The 5,489-nt window shown below is 38.2% G+C and overlaps 1 long non-coding RNA gene across 1 annotated transcript; it reads right to left on the reverse strand.

Annotated features, from left to right (window-relative positions):
- Positions 1-2,479: 2,479 nt before the first annotated feature.
- LOC144006879 (uncharacterized) lies at positions 2,480-4,843 on the reverse strand. Its single transcript, XR_013279969.1, has 3 exons — positions 4,255-4,843; positions 4,093-4,176; positions 2,480-3,262 (listed from the first exon to the last, which is right to left on the reverse strand). It is a non-coding gene; the product is annotated as an uncharacterized LOC144006879 (long non-coding RNA).
- Positions 4,844-5,489: the final 646 nt, after the last annotated feature.

Genomic DNA, 5,489 nt, shown 5'->3' on the forward strand with positions numbered 1-5,489 from the left:
TTTAGGGTACACACATCAAAGAGGTTTTTGTTCATCTGGATGTACTACAGGTGCCACACAATTTTCATAGCCGTCGGACAATCGTAGCGGGCCAGGGATCTGTTTAACCTATGTAGGTGGCGCTATGGAGCCATTTTTCTGTTATCACCTATGGCGACTTTAAAATATCAAATTTTTCGCCAGGCCTGACGTGTGTGTAAAGTTTGGTGAGTTTTCGTTCACGTTTAGTGTCTCAAAAATGTGATTGTTTGCGGAAAAGAATAATAACAAATAAAAAGAAGAAGAACTAGAGCTGCGAGCAGCTATAAAGGGCCCTCGCAACCCGGGCCACGTTGGGGTATTTGCACGTCGGGGTACTGGCATGTTGGGGTACTGTCAAATAGGACAAGGACCATCTAAAATGTTTTTGACAAGCCTTGTGTGTGCAAAGTTTAATCAAAACGCAAAATATGGTGCGCAATTCCCAAAATAAATTCAAAATGGCGGACTTCCTTTTAGGTTTAGCATACGGCTACAGAATACTTTTTGTAGGTCTTAAGCTAATAGGTATGCCTCCCAGTTTTCACAAATCTAGGTCAAGTCATCTTTAGTTGTGTATCGCTTGAATCATACAATTGGAAATGCTCCATAAAAATGCATAGAGGGCGCTATTGAGCACAACGTTGGGTTACTTGCACGTCGGGGTACTGGCACGTTGGGGTACTGTTACATGGAACAAGGACCATTTAAAATGTTAGTTTTTTCCATGCCTTGTCTGTGCAAAGTTTCATGAAAAAGGCCAAAAATGATGTATAATTCCCAAAATAAAATCAAAATAGCGGTCTTCCTCTTTGGTTTGGCAAATGGCTACATAATACTTTTTTGTAGGTCTAGCATAATCATACAATCGGAAATGCTTCGTAAAAATGTCTAGAGGGCGCTATTTATTGCAAATTGCACAATAAATCTCTGAAAATTCATGTTCATGACAAGTCTGATGTGTTTGCAAAGTTTCATGAGTTTTCATGTGTATAAAAAAAAAAAAAAGCAGCACTTGACAAACAATGCATTGCTATGGCAACAGCGTGTTACAAAATAAAAAACTTTCGATTACTTTGCATCTTAAACATCTTAAGATGAAACACACCAAGTTTGAAGACAGTCGGATAAATCTTGTAGGAGGGGTTCGTTAAAATATGACCCCTGAAAAAGGCCACAAAAAATGGCAACAAATCCCATCATAAATCAAAATGGCAGACTTCCTGTTTGGTTTAGCACATGGTTCCAAGAGACTTTTTTTTTGTACATCATGGGCTCTTATGTATGCCTGCAAATTATCATAGCGCTAGGTGAAACGTACAGCCGGGTATGCTTTGTTAAAGAGGAGTTTTTTAGCTCAAAATGTGATGCCCGGCCCCTGGGGGACTTCCTGTTGGGTTTAGCACAGGGCACCAAGAGACTTTTTTGTACATCTTGGGCTGTTACATATGTCTACAAATTTTCGTAGCTCTAGCTGCTTCGTACAAATGGGAATGCTTCTTTAAGGATATTTTTTTTCCTTTAAAAACAGTGCATGCCATGACAACAGCGTGCGACGAAATACAAAGCTTTCAATAACTTTTCATCTTCAACATCTTAAGATGAATCACACCAAGTTTGAAGATGATCGGATAAACACTGTAGGAGGACTTCGTTAAAATAAGACCCCAATGAAATGGCCAAAAAAATGGCAACACGTTCCAAAATAAATCAAAATGGTGGACTTCCTGTTAGGTTTAGCATATGGTTCAAAAAGAGTTTTTTGTAGGTCATAGTCTGTTACATATGTGTACCAATTTTCGTAGCTCTAGATTAAACGTACAACCGGCAATGCTTCGTGAAGTAAGAATTTTTAAACTCTAAATTTGATGCGCCGCCGCCGTCATATAGTATATCAAAAACTTTTCATTTTTCACAATGATGTTGTCCCAGGTGTTGAGATGGTACATCCCAAGTTTGAAGTCAATCGGGTTAACCGTGTAGGAGAAGCGGGCAAAAGTATGACCCCTGTAAATGTGCAAAAATTGGCAAAAATTGGACATTTAAATACTCATACCTCACTTTCTGTCTATTTTAGGGTACACACTTCAAAGAGGTTTTTGTTCATTGGGATGTGCTACAGGTGCCACACAATTTTCATAGCCGTCGGACAATCGTAGCGGGACAGGGATCCGTTTAACCTATGTAGGGGGCGCTAAGGAGCCATTTTTCTGTTATCATGTATGGCGACTTTAAAATATCAAATTTTTCGCCAGGCCTGATGTGCGTGTAAAGTTTGGTGAGTTTTCGGTCACGTTTAGTGTCTCAAAAATGCGATTGTTTGCGGAGAAGAATAATAAGAATAAGAATAATAACTAGAGCTGCGAGCAGCTATAAAGGGCCCTCGCAACCCGGGCCACGTTGGGGTATATGCAAGTCGGGGGACTTGCACGTTGGGGTACTGTTAAATAGATAAGGACCATGGAAAATAGAAATGCATTTGCCGTGCCTTGTGTGTAAAAAGGTGCAGTAAAAGGCCAAAAATGATGCACAATTCCCAAAATAAATGCAAAAGTGTGGACTTTCTGATGTGTGTGCAAAGTTTCATGAAAAGTCGCTCGTTTGATATTCAAAACCAGCATCTGTTCATTTGAAAACATTGCATGGCACAGAGATGGTGTGTGATCAAATAAAAAGCTTTTTGATGACTCTTAATGTGGTGTCGTTGTGCAACACATATGTATTCATGACATAGTGAAGTATTGTGACAGTTTTGTAGGGTCCAGCAAACAGTAAATGTGTGACAGTTATTCAAGAAAAAATGTAGCTTTGAAGCAGGCTAACCAATGACATCATCTAAAGGGGAAAAAAGCACATGAGCAAGCATAGGTATAAGTAGAGGAGAAAAAGAGATGAAAGAAGTGCGAGAGATGGAACAGGAGAGGAATGCAGCTGTTTATGTATAGCTGTTGTAACAGGACAGATTAAATAACACTTTAACCTGGGGTTAACAGCGCCCTAGGACAGATAAACTCTTTAGTGTAAAAGTTTTCTGGGACAGATGAATCCCTTGGGGTCAAAGAGTTTGGGTTAGCACATAGTCTGTCTTAGGATAATGTAACCTCCATGGATGAATTAGTCCTAGGACGCTTTGACCTGCGGGCTAAAACTTCAGGGGGGTTAACCTGTCCTGTTATATTGTGATCATCGTCTTCGTGCATGTCCTCAGTGGCTTCTTCTGTCTGTGTGGCAGCATTTGATACATCTGTAGAACAAAAAAGAATGAAGAATCATGTTAGATCTGTGAAGTTTGGTTGTCTTAGGTGTAGTTTACAGAACAGTCGTGTGCATATTTTTAGCATGGTAGTGTCTTAATACAAATGCATATTATGTAATGCACTGTATATGGATATTACAGACGTAATATTTGACGGTGATCTTATATTCATAGTTTTTGCCCGTTAATAAATAATATAGCTAGTAAGTAATAAGACACGCAAAAATGGTATAGTTGAATCATCTGGGTCAAAAAGCAATGTTTTAGGATTGTGTGATGAAATGATGAATAAAAGTAAGGATACGACAGGTACATAAATGGTTATGTAAGTGTAACGTGTTGGTGCAAAACGTTGTGGTCGTGTTGCATGTTACTCAATGGCTGTGTGTGTCAAAACGAGTTTATTTGAAAGAATATACAAATATATACACACGGACATATATATTTATACAGTATAACAGTACCGCATGTATTGGTTTTAAGGAAAGAGTTGAAAAGCAGTGTTCAGAAAAAAGCATAAGACGCACAAAGTACCATTTCACTACATGTAATAAGTTGTCAAGTAGACATGTGAATTAAGTGGTTAAGATAGTGGCTACTGTGCAAGTAAGCTTCAATTGTCTCTAAAAGGTTAGCATATGTGTTCTACATGATATCAATGGCTAGACGTGCTCGTGGAGAAACATTACAAACAGAAAAACACACTAAAGGTGCCTTTAACAAACCTGTTAATAAATGAGAACTTAATACATATATGTATGGCATACTGTATATGATTGAGAAAGTTGTCCTGTTTAGTTTATGTATTGTATACTTACGGAAAAAAGTTGGCAATCTTTGCGTATGGAGATGATTAGAGGGTCTTTATCAAAAGAGAATTTGCTTGGTGATTTGTTCATGTTCTGTAGAAAAGCAAAGGAGTAGAAATAAATACAGTATCATACTTCATAAACATACAAGAAATTTGTAGCTGTATTAACCATTGTTGGTATTTGAAGTGATAATTTAGGAATAGAAGTGTAGTGATTGCAGAATTTATAGAGTCCTTACCTTGTATGACTTTGTAGATGGAAATGTCTTTTGTTGAAAGAGCTCTTTGTTGTCTACTATATATGCAAGGACAAGCATAAGTAGGTGTGGTTATGAAGTACTTGACCATTGAAATAAAGCAGTGGTATCAAATGTATGGACCGTGGTTTGGCTCAGGCCTGCAAAGGGGTTTAATGTGGCACAAGAGATAATCTTGTAAGGTACAAAAAATAATAATAATATAATAGGTATGCCTCTGAGTTTTCACAAATCTAGGTCAAGTCAAGTCATCTTTAGTTATTTCGCGCTTGAATCATCCAATCGGAAATGCTCCATAAAAAATGTATAGAGGGTGCGATTTATTGCAAATTGCACAAGAAATCTCTAAAAATTCATGTTAATGACAAGTCTGATGTGTGTGCAAAGTTTCACGAGTTTTCACACATGTATAGATAAAAAAAAACAAAGCAGCACTTTACTTGGCAACCAATGCATCGCTATAGCAGCAGCGTGCGACAAAATAAAAAACTTTCGATAAATTTGCATCTTAAACATCTTAAGATGAAACACACCAAGTTTGAACACGGTCGGATGAATTTTGTAGGAGGAGTTAAAATATGACCCCTAAAAAAGGCCACAAAAAAAGGCTACAAATCCCATCATAAATCAAAATGGCGGACTTCCTGTTTGGTTTAGCACATGGTTCCAAGAGACTTTTTTGTACATCGTGGGCTCTTATGTATGCCTCTAAATTATCATAGCGCTAGGTGAAACGTACAACCGGGAATGCTTCGTTAAAGAGGAGTTTTTTAGCTCAAAATGTGATGCCCGGCCCCTACGGGACTTCCTGTTGGGTTTAGCACATGGCACCAAGAGACTTTTTTGTACATCGTGGGCTGTTACATTTGTCTCCAAATTTTCGTAGCTCTAGCTGCTTCGTACAACTGGGAATGCTTCATTAAGAAGGAATTTTTTCCTTTGCAAACTGTGCATGCCACGGCAACAGCGTGCGACAAAATAAAAAGCTTTCAATAACTTTTCATCTTCAACATCTTAAGATGAATCACACCAAGTTTGGAGATGATCGGATAAACTCTGTAGGAGGAGTTCGTTAAAATAAGACCCCTATGAAATGGCCCAAAAAATGGCAACACGTTCCAAAGTAAATCAAAATGGCGGACTTCCT

The sequence above is a fragment of the Festucalex cinctus genome, chromosome 1 (genome assembly GCF_051991245.1).
Source record: "Festucalex cinctus isolate MCC-2025b chromosome 1, RoL_Fcin_1.0, whole genome shotgun sequence".
Classification (NCBI taxonomy): Eukaryota; Metazoa; Chordata; class Actinopteri; order Syngnathiformes; family Syngnathidae; genus Festucalex; species Festucalex cinctus.